This window comes from Eleutherodactylus coqui, chromosome 3 (assembly GCF_035609145.1).
Source record: "Eleutherodactylus coqui strain aEleCoq1 chromosome 3, aEleCoq1.hap1, whole genome shotgun sequence".
Classification (NCBI taxonomy): domain Eukaryota; kingdom Metazoa; phylum Chordata; class Amphibia; order Anura; family Eleutherodactylidae; genus Eleutherodactylus; species Eleutherodactylus coqui.
The window spans coordinates 116,249,528-116,273,399 of record NC_089839.1 but is presented as its reverse complement, the minus strand read 5'-3'; the positions used below and the strand labels follow the sequence as shown (position 1 = coordinate 116,273,399).

At 46.2% G+C, this 23,872-nt stretch overlaps 1 long non-coding RNA gene across 4 annotated transcripts in view; it reads left to right on the top strand.

Moving 5' to 3' along the window:
- Positions 1-23,872, top strand: part of LOC136620915 (uncharacterized) — a 756,434-nt gene that overhangs the window by 201,695 nt on the left and 530,867 nt on the right. For all 4 annotated transcript variants that reach the window (XR_010791190.1, XR_010791191.1, XR_010791189.1 and 1 more), the window contains one exon: positions 12,516-12,603. This is a non-coding gene — a long non-coding RNA (uncharacterized lncRNA). The remainder of the gene's footprint in view (positions 1-12,515; positions 12,604-23,872) is intronic.

Here is a 23,872-nt window from a genome sequence, read left to right as displayed (position 1 = left end):
CTCATCCACATGGCTGGCCAAACCAGGGATTAGCGGCCGCAGGCGGATTTGCAATGGCAAAATTCCAGATGAAATTTCCGCAGCAAATCCGCCCAATGTGAACCCAGCCTAAGGCTGTCAGTCACTGAGTAGAGCCACCTAGAATGAGCAGGAGATTTAAGGAATGAAATATAAGCTATACTGAATTTTTTCCCCCAAAAAACTACATATCAATCTACTCAGCTCCTATCGCTCCATAATATACTGACTACGGGTGCATTCAGACGACCGTATATTGGCCGGGTATTCACGCCAGCTGATATAGGGCATCTTTTTCTGCAGGGGGAGGAGGCTGGAAGATCCGGGAGCAGTGCTCTGAGCTACGGCCTCCTCTCTGCCTCCTCTCCACCCCCCTGCACTATTTTCAATGAGGAGAGGCGGGGCGAGGCAGATGAGGCGGAGCTAATCCCCTGAATTTAGCCCCGCCCCTGTCCCGCCTCTTCTCATTGCAAATAGTGCAGAGGGGCAGAGAGTTGGCGGCAGCTCAGAGCACTGCTGCTGGCTCTTCCAGCCTCCTCCCCCTGCGGTCATCTGAATGCACCCTACAAATGAGACTGCATGTTCAGTGTGAAGGGTTCCCTTTAAGCATGTTTCACAGAAAGTGGTTACCATTTATTGCATCTATTCAACTATTGTCCAAATAAAACAAATTCAATTACCTCTGCAACACCAATATTAAATGTCATGGATTCTTTTGCACTGCTTTTCTTTAATTGTTCAGGAAAAGTCATCAATGCAAAATTAAGTGACTTTACAAAATAGTCTTTATTAAAAATGTATCATTTTGATGCTTTAATATCTGTAACACCTTCTCATAGGTCGCTGTCCTGCTGCTGTTGACATAGATGGTATAGCACACTGCTCCTTGGTGTGTTGGCTCTCTCTATCCTTCCCCTTCCTCCTCCTAGTGTTAGGCTGGGTTCACACGGGGCAGATTCTCAACGGAAATCTCGCGGTTTGGCCGCAGCGAAAAACCGCGAGATTACTACTGGGAGAACCGCTGCTTCAAAACCCATAGAGGAGGGCGCGGCCGCAGTGGAAGAAAAAAAAAATGAACATGCTGCTCGTCCACATGGCTGGCTAATCCTGGGATTAGCGGCCACATGCGGATTTGCCGCAGTGAAATTCTGGACAGAATTTCCGCGGCAAATCCACCCCATGTGAACCCAGCCTTAGAGATATTAGCAGAGAGTGGAAGGAGGTTGTACACAGTTCATGTAAGAGTGGAGGCGGGGAAGCATCCAAGTTACCAGGGAGGGGAGATCACACAATTTGTGGATAGGGAGGAATGCGCACACAGGGCAATTTGCAAGATGAGGAGAGACAACTTCACACAGGTGTGTCAGCACAATGATGGTAGAAGGAAGAATCAGCACAGGAATTAAAGGAGTTGTATCAAGAGCAAAATTATTCCCATGCACAGGACAGGGAATAACTTGCTGATCTATAGGGGTTCTCAGAATGAACGGAGCGCTGGTTGAGCTTACTTAGCCGCAACTCAATTCATTTCAGTGGGGCTCATGGAAATACCCAGGCGCTTGGCACTTGGCTATCTCAGCAGTCCCATTGCGAGTAAATGAGGTGTCAGCATGTTTGAGTGACTAGTGCTCCATTCAGTCTCCTCCTCACTTCAGGGAGGGGTGTAATAAGCTCACGGTATGGAGGATGGGGACAGTGGACCCCAATTCTTGCAATCAATGGGGGCCTCAGCTGTGATAGGGCATAACTTGTGATTTTGGTACAACCCCTTTAAGTTATAGAGAGCTATTGAATCAGGGCTGTGTTTGGTTTACAGACAACCTGTAAAGTTCCCTAAGCTGCCTGACCTGTGGGCAGCCGGGTATAGTGGCAGACATGCTAATTTCAGCAGATTGTCATTTAGGCCTCATTGACAATGGCATCGCTGGTCCGTACGATATCGCCATGACTTATTGCAGTGATACCGTGACTTTGTAGCGACTTTGTAACACCACATGCGAGGATTTTCGGAGGAGTTTTGAAATATAAGCCCTTCCCCGAAAATAGCCATAGCTGAAGGAGGAAAAAAAACAAAACACACATACATCACCTCTCCCGGCTGTCCACCCGGCTGCATCTTTTTCCCGGGTCCCTGGCAGTGATCATCTTCTTGTCTTCTGGCCGGGGATTGAAAAATCCCTGCCTCCTGGAAGCACTGGCTGTGATTGGCTGATGCTTAGCCAATCACAGCCAGCATTCAATGAATGGCTGTGATTGGTTTAATCACTGCCATTCATCGAGCGCTGGCTGTGATTGACTAAGTGTCAGCCAGTCACAGCCAGCGCTTCCAGAAGGCGGGAATTTTTTAATCCCCATTCAGAAGAGAAGATCACTGCCAGGGACCCGGTGAGAAGATGAGGCCGGGGGACAGCCGGGAGAGGTGATGTATGTGTGTTTTTCTTTCTGCAACCAGGGCTTAAATTTTAGCTTTGACAGTAGGATTTCCTACTGTCAAAGTGGCATTGCACCACATGAAAATCGCGTTTTCGTGTGATGCAATGCAACAGAGAGGAAGGCTCCATAGGGAAACATGGAGTACAAAACCTCACGAGTCGCATGCATATAGTGGGACCTGTGAGGTTTTTGTGTTGGATTGTCGCATGCTACACAATATCGCATTTGTAAAGTAACCCATAGGAAAGCATGGGCTTCTCATACATGCAATTTGTAGCATTGTAGCAATGATACAAAATCACGTGACTTTGTCGCCCGTGTGAAGGAGGCCTCAGGCCTCCTTCACACGGGCGACAAAGTCGCGCTGCTACAGTGCTACAAATTTGTGAAGCCTATGCTTTCCTATGAGTTAATTCATACATGTGATGTTTTGTAGCAAGCGACAGCCCAACACAAAAACCTTTCGGGTCCCACGATATGCACGTGACTCGTGAGGTTTTGTGGCCCATGTTTCTCTATGGAACCTTCCTCTCTGTTGCTTCGCACGAAAACGTGATTTTCGTGCGGTTCGATGCAACTTTGACAGTAGAAAAAAAACTACTGTCAAAGCCCTAATCTAAGCCCTAGCTGCAGGGAAAATTTTAAAAAACAGTATACATCATCTTCGCAGCACTGTCAGCCGGCCGCATCCTCTCCCCGGGTCCCCGGCACTATTCTCCTTCATCTCTTCTTTCAATCCCCGCCTCCTGGAAACACTGGCTGTGATTGGCTGACACTTAGCCAATCACAGCCAGAGCTTGATGAACCAATCACAGCCATTCATCGAGCGCTGGCTCTGATTGACTAAGTGTCAGACAATCACAGCCAGCGCATCCAGGAGGCAGGGATTTTTCAATCCCCGGCCAGAAGAGATGAAGAAGACCAGTGGGAGCCGGGGACCAGGATAAAGCTGCAGCAGAGCCCTGAACAGCACTTTTAGGTGAAGTATACTTTTTTTCTGCAGTTAGGGCTTATTTTTAGGGTAGGGATTATATTTCAAGCCCACCCCCTGAAAATCCTCACATGTGGTGCTACAAAGTTGCACAATTTTGTAGCACTACAAAATTGCAGTATTGCTGCGAGAAGACGCGGCAATATTGCACGGACCAGCGATGCGATATTGCTGCGATTTTCTTGTGGCGATGCCGTGTCGCCCGTGTGAAGGAGGCCTTAAACTGAGCAGCTTGGTGTTTTTGCAAATCTTACTTTTAAAACTTTACAGGGCTGGACTTGAGATTACTCCACTGAAGCTCATGCATTTTCATATATTAACATTTTTCACAGAGTAATTTTACGGACAGCACCCCGACACATTATAACCTATGCGGGTAGTCACATAAGCGTTTTTTCACAGGGTCTTATGATCTGTCCGAAAAACTTCACTGCATGTCCTAGTCTGCGCACTGTTCCCACACATAGAACAGCACACGGATGGGATGTCCTTATGCTGTACAACATAAGTTGCGTCCAAGAGTCTCAATGCGTCCTAAGGCCTCTTTCACATGAGCGTGGAACGCACACCGTATTACCCGCTCAGAAAAATTGTGGCTAATAGAACCAATGGATTCCTATTAAAAAAGGTTAAGATGGGAGAATTATAAGCGCGTTAAAAAAAATTGCAATTAAAATAATAGGACATGCGCGACTGAAAACCCGCACCTGAAATTCACAGCTGTGTGAAAAGATAAGACCTGACTTCTCTTTGGTGCATGATGTATTCAGTGCAGTTAAAACTACGAGTTATGGTAAAAACCACAATTGCATTGAAAACCACCTTGAAAATGGGTGCAGTTTTTCAGTTGCGGTTTCCATCGCATTTCAGACGTACTGTCTGTATACATTCTGCCTACTCTATTGAAAAATCATTGTTTACAGCTGCTTCTAATCTATTCACTAATCTGCCAGAAACTTTAGTCAGCATGTAACAAGTAGACCTGATCTTAGTCTGCCCCTCTATATTCACTTTCTTGGCTTTCTTCCAAACATGTCTTAACCCTTTAGGCCTTCGTAAGCACACATTATTTTTTAGTGTTTTTTCTCTTCTGTAAAAAAAAATGCATTAGTTTCAATCTTTTTTTCATAGTGTTTTTATAGTTACAGACCAATGGGAGTCTAATAGAAGAATGCCTGAAGAAAATGCTATTTATTTAGAGCATGCTGCATTTTGAAAAAAATGCTACTGATCCCCCCAAAAAGCAGCAAAGATGCCAAAACCAAAAATGTAATAAATGTAATATTTGACTATAGAGTTTATAAAATATCTATCCACACAAAGCACACAGATAAAAGCAGCATAATAAACAGCGGCAATGACACACAGGTTCTGTGCACACAGTTCTGCTATCTGTATGAGCTCCTAGACATAAAATAGCATTAAGGGCTATTTCAGACCACCATATATCGGATCGGTTTTTTATCGCCAAGCCGATATACGGTGTCCTTGTCTGCAGGGGAAGGAGGATGGAAGAGCCAGGAGCAGGAACAGAGCTCCCGCCCCCTCTCCGCCCCTCTCCACTATTTGCAATAGGAGGGGGCGTGACGGGGCAGAGCTAAGTATTGGCGCCCTGTCCCGCCCCTCCCATTGCAAATAGTGGCAAGGGGCGGGAGCTCAGTTCCTGCTCCTGGCTCTTCCCTCCCCCCCCCCCATCCTGCAGACAAGGACACCGTATATCAGCTCGGCGTGAAAACCGAGCTGATATACGGTCGTCTAAATAAGCCCTTACAAGAATACATCAGCGCAAAGTGGAGTGCAAAAGTGTACTAGAAGCTCTTGGGCCCCAAGTCAAATCTGTAATAGGGCCCCCTCCCTAGCATGTCATTTATAATATGTCTGTCTTACGTGGTAGAGGGGTCTTTGGGCCCCCTCTTGCTCCAGGGCTTGGCAGTGACTGCTACCTCTGCACCCCCTATAGCTATACCCCTGTTGGAGAGCATGTTGTGTCAAAATTCACAGATTCTTTCACAGAGAATCCACCACATGTGAACCTGTGATTCAAGCATGGAAAAGAATCATAACTGAATTTTATCTTTCTTAAATTTATGGTCTCCACATTTTCTGACAAAGGGGAATCTAATAACATTATTGTGACAGCAGCCTTGTACAAGTAGGTTGCATCTGGTAAAAAGGCATACATAACAATTTTGTCAGTACAAGCGTCTCTAAATTTACCGGATATGCCCAAAACTTACACTGTTGTAGGCCTGTATATCATTCGATGTTCCAGATTTACTTGCAATTTCACTAAAATCGAAAATGTTGCAAAATGAATAGAAATGTCACACCTATAACTTTTTTGTGTATACCTCATTTCAGTGATTGTAAATAAGAGACGAAAAGTTGCCCTTCATGTGCTAACTCCCTTAGCGCTCCTGCACACTGGCGATGGCAATATTGCCACGAGGATATCGCGGCAAAATTGCAACTATTTCATGTGATTTTTGAGCATTATCGCTGCTTTTTCTCGCAAAAACATCACTGCAACTCGTGATTTTCATGTGTGTTCTTTAACGTTATTTTGCCACAATTCTTTAGCGCAAAGGTCAATAGGACTTTCTTATGTTAAAAACTCATTGCACCACACAAAAATCGCAAGTTTGTGATGTGATAAAAAGGAGGCTCCATAGGGAAACATGGGGGGAAAAAAACACAAAACGCAAGAAGATATGACATGCCGCAATTTTTTTTCTTGCAGCATCGCAAATGTGAAGGAAACCATTGAAAATCATTGGTTTCATAATTCTGCGCTTTTACTCACTCTAGCACAACACGAAAATCGCATAATTTACTCGCCAGTGTGAAGAAGCTCTTATACTTCTTGCAGAGATGTGAATATTGAGCTTTTCACCTTAATAGATTGTGTTCCTACACAAAACTAGTAGCACATTGGTTAAGTCCCTGAACTGTTGCTGGCTTCATAGAGACTAGAGATGAGCGAGCATGCTTGGCCAAGCTTGATGCTCGTTCGAGCATTAGCATAATCAAAAGTACTCGTTACTCAAGCGAGCACCACGTGGTGCTCGGGTGCTCGAGAAAATTTCACACTCTCCTCCCCACATGTTTGTTTTTTGCTGAAGTGTATGCAAAATAGTATAATAGTGTTATAGTGTAAAATGAGTACAGTCTTGTTATATAGTGCGGATGGACAGGACACACACTAAATTATTTTCAATGGAGCCGTGGCTGCTTCCGGCTGCTCCATTGAAGACAATGGTCTGCTGGCACCCCTAAATAGTTTCTCATGGAAGGGCTTTACATATAAGCCCTTCCCTGAAAAACTATAATTTTAGTGTAAAAAAAATTTAAAAAAAAACTTACCTCTCCATCGCTGCCCTGTCCCCGGTGCTCAGCCAATCACATGCAGGTCTCGCCGAATGAATGACAGGCGAGAGCTGCCTGTGATTGGCTGAGCACCTCAGCCAATCACAATCAGCTCTTTCAGCAGGTGGGGATTTTAAATCCCCGCCTGCTGATAGATCAGCACTACAGAGCCTGGGACAGCGGAGAGAAGACGCGGCTGAGCCCCGGCAGCTGAAGGAAGGTGAGTATGTATTTTTTTTCTTTTTTACACTACTTTTACTGTTTTTTCAGGGAAGGGCTTATATTTAAAGCCCTTCCCTGAAATCCAATGACAGGGAGCCGGCAGCAGGATTCTCTACCGCAGCAGCTTTTTTTTTTTTACACTAAAATTATTGTTTTTCAGGGAAGGGCTTCTATGTAAAGCCCTTCCATAAAAAACAATTCAGGGATGCCGGCAGACCATTGTTTTCAAGCAGCAGCCGCGGCTCCATTGAAAAATGCTCGAGGCTCCTATTGACTTCAATGGGGTTCGGTACTCGAAACGACCTCTCAAGCATTACAAAAAGCTTGGCTCGAGTAATGAGCACCCGAGGATTTTGGTGCTCGGTCATCTCTAATAGCGACACTTCTCTTGCTGTGCAAGTGACAGAATCTATGTAGCGGATTGAAGCTGCATCTGGCACGGACAACAGAGGAATCACCAGTAATTTTTATCTTTTTTTCAGTCTGGACTAGACTCTTTCTCAGGTCAATAAACTGACCTACTCAAGAGGTGTAGTCTATCGTACAATTTTTGTCCTAAAAAGATCATATATGCTAAGTGCTGGTCTGGGTAAAGGAGGAAGGTAAGGATTTTGAGGGCGCACCATCCACACATGTAGAACATGTACTCCTCAACTTTTAATTTCATCATAATCTTTGTTACCAATGTTTAAGACTAGAGATGAGCGAACGTGCTTGTTTAGGACAATTACTCGATCGAGCATCGCTTTTTTCGAGTAACTGCCTACTCGGGCGAAAAGATTCGGGGGGCGGAGGGCGGCGAGTAGAGCGGGGGGTAGCAGGGGGGAACAGGGGGAGCTCTCTCTCTCTTCCCCCCCACTCCCCACCACAACCCCCCGCCCACCCCTGGCGCCCCCCGAATCTTTTCGCCCAATTAGGCAGTTACTCGAAAAAAGCGATGCTCGATTGAGTAATTACTCTAAACGAGCACGTTTGCTCATCTCTATATAAGACATGTCATTCTTTTAGATCAACCTATACGAAATAGTCATAGCAGGAAGTGATTAGCTCCAAGATTGGCTTCAAAAGGAGATGCCTTCATCTGGACATTTGGGATTGATTGTTTTGTGAGAGCTTGGGCTTATTCCCTATGGTTCTCTGTCTCTGGTAGGCTAATCTAACCGGTCTCGCGCTTTATAACCTTGAAGCTGTTACGGCACTCTGCCCCCCGAGCGCCAGTTGGGGTGCCCTGATCTCCTGCACCCCACTGTCCCTGCCTACTTGCCTCGGTCCTGGCTAACCCCAGGCGGACAACTGGGCGGCAGTCCCTGCACTGGCTAGGGACCTGGCGACTGCCTAGATGGAACTACTAGCAGGGGACAGAGTGCCGACAGAAGAGGCAGGTGTAACAAACCAACAAAACTTACAAGTACAAGCAGGGCTGGAGATGGAGCTCACAGGCAGATAGACAGGACCTGAATAGCAACTAGTGCTGACTGGGACAGACCAGACTAGGGGCTAACAGGACAAACAGAAACAGGCTGAGAAAGGATAGCAGGGCTGACAGACAACTAGGGACTGGCTGAGGTAAACTGCAGACAGACTGACTAGATGAAAGCAGAACCAATAACTGGCAGTGAGCTCACATCACTGCCAGTCTCTTAACCACAAGGTTCCGCCCCCGGGCGGAGAGTGGGAGGAGGCAACTCCACCCACTGCTGTATAAGAAGAACGGAGGAGTGCGGGCGGCACCCTACGGGTGGACACGCCCATGCCGCCGCCCACCGGCCGTCCCAAGCTGCTGGGATAACCTCGACACAGGGCTCCAGGCTGCTGGAGCCGACGCCGGAGCGACGCGCGCCGACCGCGGGACCCCGTGCCGCGCTGTATGGTAACATTACCCCCCCTCTGACGGGGGACCTCCGGGCCCCCGGAAACTCGACCAGGCTTATCCAGGAGGCGGCTGCGAAAACGCTGTACCAACCCGAGAATGTGACCCTCCTGGGCGGTCACCATGGGCTGATCCTCAGGTCCATGACTTCGGTAGTCTGTGGCTGCCCCATTTCCTTCAGGGCCAACCGTTGACATATCGTCATGTTTCAGGTCGTCTTCCGAGTCAATGTCCAACCATTCACCACTGTCTTTTGACCCATCCTCGCTACCAATGACGCTGCCTTCAAAATCTGAGGCATCTCCAACTTTAAAATCACTGTCATCTGAGCTATCATACTCCAAAAAACTCTTCCGGGCCCCCAAATATTGTAAGGTTCCTGTAGCCCGGCGAGAATCCAGGATCTCCTGGGCCTCGTATTCAACTTCATCACGGACCGGGGTGGGCGGCGGGGGACCGGAGGTGGGCATCACCGAAGGGACAACAGGTTTCGACACAGACTTATGGAACCCCCTGCGACCCCTCCTTTTGCGATTTCCAGAGGACCGGTACCCCTTCTGTCCCGCCCTGTACGGCTCAAGCACCGACAGACTCTCCTCACAACGCAACTGCATACGAGACCCCACCCCTTTCTTCCGTCCCCCCTGCAGGGCATCGGTGGCGACATCAGCAGCAGGGCAGGCGGACGGGGTGTGAAGGTAAGTGGGACCTCGGGGACTGAGTGCGGTCTCGACTGAGCAGGGAGGATGGGAAGCGCGATGACTATGGCAGAACGGGCCCCACTGGGTTAGCTCCCCAGTGGCCCAATCGAATTGGGGGTTATGCAACGCCAGCCACGGCATCCCTAGTACCATGTCTACCGACATTTTCTCCATTACCAGGAATGATAGACCTTCCGAATGGCGACCCCCCACAGTGAGTTGTAACACTGGGGTCCTCCATCGTACCAAGCCCGAAGCCAGAGGAGTAGCATCAATGCTAGCAAAACGAATTGGCGTCTTCAGCGCCAAAAATTCCGCCCTCAGGGGCTCAACGAGACGCATGCTTACTAGGTTAGCGGCTGCTCCGGAATCAATAAACGCCTGCCCTAGGCGGGAGAAGTTCCGGAATCTAACCTGGCAGGGTATTAGAAGTCTAGGACGTACCTGTGGTCCTAGGCGACCCTCCCTGCAATCGCCTAGGACTGGGAGTCTTTCTGCCGATTCGGACTGTGGGCGCTGAGGCCTCAGGGGGCAGGTTATCACCCGATGTCCAGCTTTCCCGCAGTAGAGGCAGAGATGATGCAATAACCGAACTCGGCGTCGCTCCTTGGGGTCCAGCGGGTCCAGTTCCATAGGTTCGGGAACAGAGACTGGTACGGAAGAGGAAGGAACCGGACAAACGACCTCCCTGACTCTACTGGTCTGCCTGTCCTGCTTCCCAGCCCTGAGCCTCCTATCTGCCTTCACCGCTAGCTCCATGGCCTCCTTTAAGGACCCGGGAATGGGATGGGAGATCAACAGCTCTTTGACCGCGTCCGAGAGACCCTGCAGAAAAACGTCCTTCAGGGCACTCTCGTTCCATGCAGTGTCGCCCGCATAGCGTCTGAAACTGGAGCAATAATCCTCCACACAAAGCGACCCCTGATGCAGCGCCAGCAACCGTGAAACCGCCAACCCCACTCGGTCCGGCTCATCGAAGATGCCCCCGAGTTCCTGAAAAAAGGAGTCCACCGACTGCAGGGAGGGGGAACCCTCGGGAATAGAAAAGGCCCAAGTCTGGGCAGAGCCCCGCAGCAGGGACATTATAAGCCCGACCCTCTGGGCCTCTGAGCCCGAAGAACGGGGACGCATCCGAAAAAACAGGCGACACGCCTGTTGAAAAACGAAAAACTTGTTCCTCTCCCCAGAGAACACCTCGGGGAGAGGGCACTTGGGTTCGGGACTGGTAAAGGCGTTCTGCCCCTGCGACAACGCCCACTGCTCCTGGGCCACCATGCGAGCTGACAAATCCCGGATCACCGGCACCAGGTCTTGCAGCTGGTTTGCAAGGGCGCTGATCGCCGCCATGAAAAAAAAAGGTATTTTAAGGGCCAGTTATTATGTTACGGCACTCTGCCCCCCGAGCGCCAGTTGGGGTGCCCTGATCTCCTGCACCCCACTGTCCCTGCCTACTTGCCTCGGTCCTGGCTAACCCCAGGCGGACAACTGGGCGGCAGTCCCTGCACTGGCTAGGGACCTGGCGACTGCCTAGATGGAACTACTAGCAGGGGACAGAGTGCCGACAGAAGAGGCAGGTGTAACAAACCAACAAAACTTACAAGTACAAGCAGGGCTGGAGATGGAGCTCACAGGCAGATAGACAGGACCTGAATAGCAACTAGTGCTGACTGGGACAGACCAGACTAGGGGCTAACAGGACAAACAGAAACAGGCTGAGAAAGGATAGCAGGGCTGACAGACAACTAGGGACTGGCTGAGGTAAACTGCAGACAGACTGACTAGATGAAAGCAGAACCAATAACTGGCAGTGAGCTCACATCACTGCCAGTCTCTTAACCACAAGGTTCCGCCCCCGGGCGGAGAGTGGGAGGAGGCAACTCCACCCACTGCTGTATAAGAAGAACGGAGGAGTGCGGGCGGCACCCTACGGGTGGACACGCCCATGCCGCCGCCCACCGGCCGTCCCAAGCTGCTGGGATAACCTCGACACAGGGCTCCAGGCTGCTGGAGCCGACGCCGGAGCGACGCGCGCCGACCGCGGGACCCCGTGCCGCGCTGTATGGTAACAGAAGCACTCTTGAAACACATTGAACTACGGTCTAAACTGAAACTTGTAAAGACTCCTGACCAGATATTTGACAAGTGCCCATGGAGTAAATGCACACAGCATTTAGCATCTAGGATAATATATACAATAGTATGTTTTCCACTATATACGAATGCTTTATACGTTTCTAATGCTGTGTTAGATTTAATGAACCGTAATGTACTCAGAGACTGAAATATTAGTGTACGCAGTGATACAAGTATTTTATAGTCATGTTTACCAATAAGGATTGTGTAATACCTGGTCCTTATATGAGATTATGTGAAATCTATAAAATAGCACAACTTTTCTTACAGAGCTCAACAGCTTGACAGTAGAGGTCCAGCAGGAATTCACAGTTCACCACACAGTTTCAGGGGTTGTCAAGAACATGTCCAATAATTATGTCCTTCAGGGTGTAGTTTAGTTAAGTTTTTTTGGCAAAAACTTGCGGACTATATTTTTAACAGTTTCCAAAGAAGAGTTCAGGTAGATCCATCTGTAATTTTGTTTGGCAATAGACCTAATGGACTTTCAAGAAATTCACCTAAGCCAATGCAATTATAGGCTGCCAAGGTCCATTTAGTCTATGACTGGAAAAAAGGATAGGCTTTCTATTGAATCAGTTAAAAATAGTATTACTAGTATAATGCATGGACAGAAAATAGAAGCCATCCAAAGTCACAGTTCTGAAAGATTCATGTAGGTTTGAGGAACTTCAATTGAACTTAATAAATACTTTAGGTTTGAGACAAGTAATGAACTTGTAATGCATTAGCATGTTCTATAGATGACAGTTTCTGTATTTTTATCTGTTTCTTCCTTTAGTTTCAGTGGAGAAAACTGTGGCAGAAACCCTGGGCTTCCATAGAAGAAAGTTGAAGAACATTTTTCTTGAACTGGCTCTTTTCTAATGGTATGTACTATGTTTATGTCCATTTTAAACCCTAGCTTGGGTAGAAGGAAAAAGAGATCAAATGAATCCCTGAAATGTTAAATACTTGGATTGTCATTTTAAGCATAAAGTAAATACAGATGAATGAATAAATAATAATCTTTATTTGTATAGCACCAACTTAAAGCCCATTTAGACGGGATGAATGTCGGGCAAATGATGCCCGACACTCGTCCCCGCATACACTCGCTCCCCTGCTTTTGCACGGGAGCTAGTATCGCTGGCTCCCTCACAGAGTGGCCAGCAAGGGGACAGGGAGGTTGTAGGAGCTTTCACTCCTCGCTCTCCCCTGCCCCCCTCCATTAACTTAAAGGGGTTGTCTCGCGGCAGCAAGTGGGGTCATACACTTCTGTATGGCCATATTAATGCACTTTATAATGTACATTGTGCATTAATTATGAGCCATACAGAAGTTATTCACTTACCTGCTCCGTTGCTAGCGTCCCCGTCTCCATGGATCCGTCTAAATTCGCTGTCTTCTGGCTTTTTTAGACGCGCTTGCGCAGTCCGTTCTTCTGCCTTGTGAATGGGGCCGCTCGTGCCGGAGAGCTGGTCCCGCGTCGTCATCGTAGCTCCGCCCCGTCACGTGTGCCGATTCCAGCCAATCAGGAGGCTGGAATCGGCAATGGACCGCACAGAGCCCACGGTGCACCATGGGAGAAGACCCGCGGTGCATCGTGGGTGAAGATCCCGGCGGCCATCTTGGAGAAGGAAGAAAGAAGACGTCGCAGAGCGGGGATTCGGGTAAGTAATATATATATATTTTTTTTAACCCATCCTTTGGGTTTGTCTCGCGCTGAACGGGGGGCCTATTGAAAAAAAACAAAAACGTTTCGGCGCGAGACAACCTCTTTAACATAGCGGCCTTTCAATACTGAAGGCTGCTATTTACACTGAACGATCATCGTTCAGCTCATCTTCCATCGTTTATGCAGCATGAACAATGGACGATGAGCTGAACGATGATCATTCAGTGTAACTAGCAGCCGTTCAGTACTGAACAACCACTGTGTTAAGTCAATAGAGAGGGGTGGGGGAGAGCGAGGAGTGAAATCTCCAGCCGCCACGCTGTGAGCCAGCAGCATGAGAGCAAGTATGTGCGGGGACAAGTGTCGGGCATCGTTTGCCCGACATTTGTCCCGTCTAAATGGGCCTTTATTCAGCAGCGCTCTCAAGCATGGGAGAACACAGATAATAGAACAATTACATATGATATACAATCAGTTTAAAACAAAGTGATTCAGGAGGTACAGGGGGGAGAGGATGGGAGAGGACACAGGCAATACGGGAATTGCATGTGAAATTCAGTTATTAAGAAGCAAACGGGGTGGGGCGGTAAGGAGGTGCAGGCGTAGAGGTCGTACGCAGTAAGCAGGGTGGAATGTGTGGGGAGCCATAGGGAGGGGCAGGGGGACTAGGTCAGAAGATTTGGTATGCCTCCTTTAAGAGGTTCCTTTTTTAAAGCACATCTGAAGTTTCGTGCATCAGGAATTGTCCGGATATCTTGGGGGTAGAGCATTCCAGAGAACAGGTGCTGCTCTGGTGAAGTCCTGTATGAAAATCTGTAAAATGACTGTTCTAACTTCTAAGAGTTTTAATGTCTACTTCACACTGAGCTGTGACAGGACTATGGGCGAAAATGATGCATACGTTACCCAGGTGTTTCTAGCATTTAAAAAAAAGACACCGTTCCTGGGTATGATTTTTTTAAAATTAAATTTAGCATGATAAAATATACAGAATAGTACATCACTAGTCAGACACTCACAGATAAAATACACAACAATTACATCCAATGATTTAAAGTTGATATATCTCGGATTGTAGAAATTCTCTTTTCCATCTTCTCTATTCAACCCAAACCACCATGATGCTTCTTCTATCCATGATTCGTCTCTGTAGAGTTTGCTGTTCAGGTGTCTTTCTAGCATCATATCTACCTTCTTATCACAAACTACGCATCCTAGTGCACTAACAGTGCCATCCTATTACTACCACTAATTCTGTACCTTCTGTGCTGTCTAGTACCCCCAAATGCTGTAAAGAAATTATAGTAACATATTATTATGCCCAAAAACATGCCCAAAAATTATTTTGACACACCTAGTGCCCTACAAAATAAATGTAAACAGACAATGCCCCGACAGTAATAACTTCCACAGATATTGTACAATGATAGTGCCCCTGATAGTGAATAGTGCCATACATAGTGCCCCCAACAATAATGGTGCCAAGCAGATAGTGTTCCCACAGTATTAGTACCCTCACAATAACTCTACCAAGCAAGTAGTGCCCCTGATAGTAATAGTGCCAAACAAGTGCCAGCCAAAGATAATTGTGCTAGGCAGATATTACCGTCAATTAGTAATATTGCCTGCTTAATACCCACAGAATTGTACAAAGGCACATCTACAGTGTGATCCGACATTTTTTAAGTGCCCATGTGGTGTTTTCCAAAATAATTGTTCCAAACAAAGTGCCTCCAACATTAATAATGCCAGCAGAAACCTCCAAAATAACTGTGACCTTATTTAGTGCTACCATGCTGCAATATGCCTGCACATACTGTTGCTACATTTGCAAAAATGGCCACCACAATCAAAGGGGAAAATGTCAACATCTCCGTAAGTAAAAGTAACACAATTAACAAACTTTGACAAATGCCCTAACTTCTTATTAACTAGTATTTTGCAAAGTTTATGTTCCTGTTGGAAATACTCTGGAAATGCAGAGGTTTGTGTATTTACAAGACACCCTGGTTCATCAATTGGGAGAGATTTTTGGTTCAGTTAAACTATTTTGAAAATGCTTCACTAAAGACTGAACAACCCTTTTAGTTTGGAAACAATACGAAGTGCAAAACTTAGAGAGTTGTATGCATCTGCTGGTTATGCTATCAAGAATATTCTTCTTCTCCTGATGTACAATACTTGCTCCTTTTAAAAATATATCTTTTATATACCTATTTTGTGGGCAGCAAGTTCAGTCATTTATTTTTTCATTCCTCCTTAAGAATGAAGTCTGTCCTCCTTTTCAGTGTTTTGTTTAGTTGAGTAGGGATTGTTTACGGATCTGATATCCAGTGATTTAACCTGTGCAAATATTAAATGCTGATGAGCAATTTTTAAAACAAGCTGCTTCTTTGTTCTCTTTCAGTCTTACTTAGTACAGTGCTATTGTTGCTGACAGGATTGCCCTGGGGTGTTTGTAATGAACTACTTTTGTCCCATTACTTTTAGTTTAATAGTTAAGTTCCTGTGCTTATTATCTATGACATATATTTTCAAATTGGAGCCCAGCCCATCTTACATTCATGTAGAGCACCTTGCACAATCACTGAAATTATAAAATATATTACGTTAAGCAGTTTGAATACCCAGTTATATTCTAGAAATAATACAATGTATACTATATGACCAAAGGTATATGGACATCACATGTATATGAGTTTGTTGGATATCCCATTCCAAAACCATGGGCAGTAAGATGGAAATGGGCCCCTGTGAATAGTAAAAACAGCTTTCACTCTGTTAGGGCTCTTTCCTATAAATGCATATAAGGCGACGGCGTTTTTACATTTTCACGCCCTCTCCATATAAGCGCCTGAATGGGCGTTTTTCTGCGATCGCAGCCAGCATTTTCTCATCCATTCACACGACCATGAGTGTCATTTTTAGCGAAAAACATGCCGCACCCTGGAAAACCCTTGCTCTGCCAAAATCCTCGGGATGCCTTCAGTGTCTATATAGAGGCACCTGTAAGCTTTTCACAGCGTTGAATGCTGCAAAAAATTCCTCCCCCTCCCTTCTTTTTCCCTGCTCCCTAGGGGTCTATAGGACCCGCCAGTGTATATTTGCCAAAACATAGTACCAGAACTATGTTTTGGCTGAGCGTATATGCGCCGGCTGCGTATATGTTCTTTTTTTATGCTGCCAGCGTATTTACTCGCTGTATATTCACTTGTATGAAGGGCTGCATTGGAAACCAATGCCTCACATGGGTACCGTATATACGCCCGGGCGTGAAAATGCACCGTATATGCGCTCATGGGAATGAAGCCTTAGATTGTTTCTGCCAGGTTTTGTAGTATCTGTGGGATTTATGCCAATTCAGCCATTTATTAGTGTAGTCATTGATGTTGGACAAGGTTTGTCTCGCGGTCGGTTTTCTAAGTTTTCCAAAAGATATTCATTGAAGTGTAGTGAGGGCTCTGTACATGCCTGCACACTAAACTAATCAAACCATATCTTTAAGGACCTTATTTTGTGGACAGACTGCTAGATAGTGAATTGTGATTTATCACTCCAGTGAAAACATTTCCACTGCTCCAGAGTCCAGTGCCAGTGTGCTTCATGCCACTCCAGCCATTGTGCATGGTGATCTTAGGCTTGTATGCAGCTCTTCAACCATGGAAACCAATTTCCCGAAGCTCCCAATGCCCCATTCTTGTGCTGATGTTACTTCCAGTGGCAGTTTGGTACTATGTAGTAAGTGATTAAACAAAGGATAGACAGTTTAACACTTGTTAAATCACTCGGTGGTCCCATTCTGTAAATTTGCGTGGTCTACTGCTATGTGGCTGAGCTGTTGACCGTGTCATGTTTAATGTTACTGAACTTTTCACTATGACCCATACTACTGAAAAGTTTGTTTTTGGAAATTGTATGGCTGTGCATTAGATTGCATGCACTTGTGTGCAGTGGGTATAGCTGGAACACTTGTTCTCAGTAATTAGGAAGGGCATTCACATACTTTTGGATATAAATAATATGTTGTATGAATACAGATTTAAAATGTTATGTAATTTACTTGCATTTTTATGCTTCAAAAAAAATTTATGACCTTAATTTGATACCAAATTTATCTATCCTACTCCGAAGAAAAGGAGATATTTTTTCACACTCCTCAAAATGTAGCTTGGTGCAGTTAAGAAAGTGCATGAAGCAACATTTTCGGGAGTGAGTTTAGTCCCCTATTGAATATGCTGTGGGTGTGGATTGCCTCATTATTACGACCTCTTTTTAAATGGAAGCTGGAGAGTAAATCAGTAGGCCACCATAAATCCGCAACTCTGTCCCCATATCTGGCCAGACAATTTCCCTGCTCTATAACACAATGTATTGACATTAGGCATGGGGTAGTTTGGTTGACATTTTAGCAACAAAGAATTTCAACAAAAGAGCAAAACAAAGAGGAAACATGACAAAAAACATGTATATGCAATCTCTAAGAAAAGAATTGGAGCATTCTATGCAAGTTCCAGAACATGACAGGTGATTGTGAAATGGCTATGATGAAGTGTTGGTGTGAGGCAGCTTGAACATGTCCCAACATTCAGTAATTATTTATCTAAGGTTGTGTACTGGCTAAACATGGCTAATAAGGGAGGCAGTGAGAGAAAAGCATATTACTATAGACAGTTTTTCTAGTAAGGGAAGCAAAAAAAGGGATATGGACCTATAGGTATATATGCATTTCTGTTGCCAAATGTCCCATTTTGGACACCAGATTAAAATCCTAGTAATGATTGTTATATACTACGGTAGTATGTCTTTATTGCATCCTAATTGTTGAACAAGACATCAAAGGACATGAAAGACAGTACAATGATACTGTATTATTTTCTATTGCTTAGTAATTACAGTAGAGCAAGATTGCACTCATCAAGTAATGCATTGCAACATAGTTCTTTCACCAATAGTGGAAGCATATGTTTTCCAGCACAACTTTACACGATCACTGTATTAAGCATGTTTTACTCGTCTCTTGGAGTTTCCTAGTGTGCAAGATGTTTTCGTAGCAGCATTATTCCAAAGGACTCATCTTCATTGAATATATACTAGAGAACATCCATGGGAAATCATGACCCAATACTAAACAATTGTTATCATCTACCTAACATCCCTGTGTAGAAGTGGATGGAGTTCTCTGTTAGAAGTCAGGTGCCTGTTTTGATTAGTGCCATTTGTTTCCACCAGAGTTTAAAGGTACACTTTTTATAGTCATCTGACAAAGTATTGAATCACATGCCAGTCACCTCTGAGAACTGGAAGGTTTCATAGAACTTTATCTTGAGTGAGTTTAAGAGAGTGCTATTAAGTTTCCCCTTTGGGCCATTTACTGCAGCGAGAAACACTAGGAGGAAGTCAGCTGCATGAGGTGTCTAATACAAATTAAGAGGGAATTAGAGAGGATTTCAATAGTAATTCTCTACTTATGTAATTTAATCATTGGGATTTTGCCAAATACATTAAAATGTCATTTTCACTTCTGTCACTCACAGTCTGAGAAATAGGTGCATTCTGTAAAATAAAAGTTATTAACTCATACTGGGGGTCATGTATGAACATTTTTACCTCTAAATCAAACTTACGGCATATTTATAGAGTTATCTCATGTTTCTTAGGGCCTCCATTGTGGGAGGAAAGAAAATGTTTCAGTTTTCGAGCCCATAGACATGTATTGAAGTGGAAGGTCTTCATTTTTAATCCGTTTCTGTATTTTCCGCCTCCATTCCGTTTTTAACACAGGATCAAAAGTGTAGACTGCTGGGCTTTTGTTTCCCGTTTCGGAAATGGAATGCAGATGCATCCTTTTTTTATTGCATTGTACTCAATAGGAGGGGATGGAACTTGAAGACAATCTGTTTGGTGATGGTTGCTCTTCAATGAATGTAGCTCAGTGGTTAGCGCTGTTGCCTTGCAATGCTGGGGTCCTAGGTTCAAATCTCATCAAGGGCAACATCAACCTTGAAAAACTCCATACAGCCATCACCCTTGGTCAGATTTCAACCTACAACTCTAGCACTGTAAGGCAGCAGTGCTAATGACTGAGCCACCACACCTTACAACACTGGTGTTCTAGGTTCATGTCTGACAAAATCTGCATGAAGTTTGTATGTTATCATTGTGTTTATTCTTATCATTCTTCTCAACCATGGTAGCTCAGTCATTAGCAATGCTGCATTGCAGTGCTGGAGTCTGGTGGATTAGCCGTTCAGTCCACCAGGAAAAATCCTGGTAGGTTGGTTATGTCCTAGGGCCACGCACAACTACCGCTGTAGTAGAAGTGGCCGGGTGAGGCTATAAGGTAAAAAAATATATATACTCGCCTCTTTTGCTTTCCCCTGGTGTGGTCCAACCAGTCTTCTGGTTGCATGGTCATGTGCTATACAACTGTTTCGGCCAATTGGAGACAGTGGTCATGTGTAACTTAGAAGTCAGTTAGACAGCAAAGGAGGTGAGTATGTTGTTGTTTTTTTGTTTTGTCATTTAACAGCATAAAGGGAAGCAGGGGAGCACTATTATTGATTATTGGGGCTTCAAGGGGCAGCATTTTACTGAAGGGGGCAACAAGGGGGAGCAGTAGTCCTGCAGGATCAACAAGGGGGATCATTATTACTGATGGAGCAGCATTATTACTGACAGAGGCAACAAAGAGAAGCACTATTAATGACAGTGCAACAAGGGATTATTATTAATGATGGGGCAACAAAAGGAAGCATTTTCAATGATGGGGCAAGGGGGTTAGCACTATTACTAATGGGGAAATGAGGGGGAGAATTATTACTGGTGGGGGCAACAAGGGAGAGTATTATTACTGACTGGGCAACAAGAAGGAGCACTATTACTGACAGGGACAACAAAGGGGAACCTTATTACTGATGGGGAGGCAACATGGGGCAGCCTAATTGCTAACTGGAGCAACATGGGTGAGCACTGTTTATGATGGGTCAACAAGAGAGATTACTGACAAGGGAATCAATGGGCACAGTTATTGCTGCACAAGGGGGTCACAACTGATACCGAAAGCAAAGCTTCACATACTTTTGCCAATCACAGACATGCGATATTGGTTTATTTTTCTCAGTAAATAAATGGAAAGTCTAATATTTTTCACTCATTTGTTTGATTTGCTTCTCTTTATCTACTTTTAGCACTTGTGTGAAAATCTGATATGCTGTAGGTTTAGGTCAAACATAAGCAGAAATATGGAAAATTCTAAAGGGTTCACAAACTTTCAAGGACCACTGTTTATGCAACCCTAAAATTGCTTATTGTGCTATATTAAATACAGAATTCAATGTAAATTGACTACTTTCATCTATAGAACCCTCCACAGTGCAGCGCCCCCCTATATTGCCTCCCTCATCTCAATGCATCATCCAGCCTGGGCTCTCCGCTCTGCTAACGAAAGTAGACTGAGCGCCCCTTTAATTTGAACCTCTCATTCCCGCCTCCAAGATTTCTCCAGAGCAGCACCAGTCCTTTGGAACGCACTACCAAAGGCAATCCAGGACTCAAAACTTCAGGTGTGCTCTAAAAACGTACCTCTTGGGGGGCGTGGCTAGCTAATGCCGAGATAGGACGCATGTGAGACGCGCTCCCGCTGTACTCACCTTCCCCGGGCAGCAACCTCCTATAGAACGGCAAATTCCGCCCATCCAGGACAGGATGGGCAAGAAGATCATCCCTGGAACGAAAACGGCGGCTCCGAGCGGCAGAAAAGGGGCACTGGAGCGATTTCTCGGCGCTCAGAGCGGCGGGAAGCCGGCCAAGATGGCGCCGGCTCCCACAAGGTCACGTGGGTCCCAGCCCTCTCCGCCGAGCGCCGCACAATACAACCCAGCTCAGCCACCGCTGCGGTCCCCGTCTCCCGGCACCCCACGGAGGGAGAAGCAAACAACCACAGCACAGCAGGAACCTCCAGCGCGAGAGGACCCCGCACCTGAGGCACCAGGACAAGCAGGAGGGAGCATCAGAACAGTGAGTTGCACCAGCATGGACTCCCCCTCAGCACATACAGGCACACCAGCAGCAGATTCACCCACTGCACACTATGCCTCCCCCAGCATCAACAGGGGCAATCATTTACTAGGGTGGTCGGTGTCCCCTGAGAGCAGTGCACCCAGCAGCCCAACAGGCAACCCACATAAAGGGGAAACCTCTGACAAAGACACTGAGCAGTGGAAAATCCACATAATGTCGATCCCCACAAAAAGTGAGCTACACGCATTGTTTGCAAAATTTGAAACATCAAACAGGCAAGCCCTTGACCATATCCACTCAGATATACACCAGATGGGACACAGATTGCTGCAGGTGGAGGAGGTGCAGGAAGACACGGCGGCCATCTTAGAATCACACAGGCAAGCCATACAATACCAAACAGACCAACTCGCCAACCTGACTATGCACATAGACGACCTGCAGAACAGGAATCGACGAAACAATCTTCGCATACGGGGTTTACCTGAAGAAGTAGATGGCCCCCAACTGGAGACGTGGGCGCAAACATTTTTCCTACAATTATTAGATCGCACACCGGACAACCCGGTCATAATCGACAGGATACACAGGGCGCTGGGACCCAAGACGACTGACCCTAATAGATCAAGGGACATAATATGCAGGATCCATTTCTTTAGAGAAAAAGAAGCCATTATGCGCGCCGCCAGAGAAAAGGGGGACCTTATGCACAATGGCAAACCTCTTATCATACTCCAAGACCTTGCACGCCACACGCTCCGCCTCAGGGGCGCACTGAGACCGCTGCTAACATTGCTCAGAGAAAGAGACATACCATATCGCTGGGGATACCCATTCTCCCTGACCGCCAGAAAAGAAGGCAAGTCAGCGACATTCCGCATGTTAGGAGACCTCCCTAAATTTCTGGGGACCCTCCAACTCCCCATGATCGCACTCCCTGACTGGCCAAGCACCCCAACCTTGCTACCCCCAACTGTACAAGAGCACTGGCAGACAGTCCCACCCAAACAGCGCCGTGAACGCCGCAGAGGACCTGAAATAGACACCTGATGCCATTTATCCCACAGTGAAGCCCCCATGAGAAGGACTGGTCAGAAATTACACTGTAGAGAGACAAAGGAAGCCGGGAGATAGATCTCCCCAGACCCCTTACCCCACACATGACCCGAGTCACTGGTGTGTGGGGAACACTAGGGAAGAAACTTTGGCCTGGCTGCCCGGTTGGCGGCGCCTTCTCTTGATGCTGGAGCATCTGCCGTTCATACCTTTTTCAAGTTACCGTTATATGCCGGATCATTTGATCCGAACTTTCGCCGTTTGGAGGTTATTTGCAGGGTCCCTCTTGGGTACCCCAAATGTTACAATTATTATCCTGGGGGGTGGAGGTGGGGGCCGGTCCTGTCCTGCCGAGAACTCTACCACTCCCTACCTAAGGTGAGCCGTCGCACAACGCTGCGACCACAACACTTCTCACCATGAAGGCATATGCGGCCGCTGAATGCCGCAAAAGGTTTTTTCTTGTAAACCTTTCTTTCTCCTATCCTCTTTTCTACTCTCTTTCTGTCACCCGACCCAACTACATCCTGGTTACTAAACAACTCCCCCACTTGAATATGGATCATGGCTAATATCACATTTGGCACTTACAACGTGAGAGGGCTAAATAAACCCGCCAAGAGGGGGCAAATATTGGATCACCTGCACAGGCAAAAAATTATGATTGCGCTCCTGCAGGAAACTCACTTCCAAGCAAACAAAATCCCTAAATGTAAAAATCGTAATTATACAACATGGCACCATAGTCCGCATCCCAGCAAAAAAGTTGGAGGATCCTCGATAGCCATACATAGGCAACTTCCTCACAAACTTATTTCGTCGTTAATGGACGAAGATGGAAGATACGTCTTCCTGAAAATCCAAATCTATAACGAAATTTTAACTATCGCTAATATATATTTCCCAAATCAAGCACAGGTACGCTTTGGAATCCGGGTACTGGGGGCCCAGAGGACCTTCGCGGACGGCTCCAACATACTGCTAGGTGGAGACTTCAACCTCTGCGTGGAACCTCTACTCGACTCCTCTGCGGGTAAGTCTGTAATCCCACACACATCACTACGCAGGCTACGCAAGGAACTGGCTAGTCTTAGGCTCATTGACTTATGGAGGACCCTGCACCCTAAAGAGAAAGACTATAGCTTTTTTTCCCCGTCACATAACTCATACCAACGCCTAGACTACTTATACATCTCACATAAACTAGTAGACCGTGACCCCTCAAGTACCATAGGCCCCTTTATATGGTCAGACCACGCTCCGGTTTGGGGATCGATTCGACGCGCCACACACGACACCACTAACATCAATTGGCGCTTAAACGACAACCTACTGTTGGACTCAGCTTGCATACAAGCGATACAGCAGGCCATTGAAAATTTCAACACAGATCACTCAACAGACAA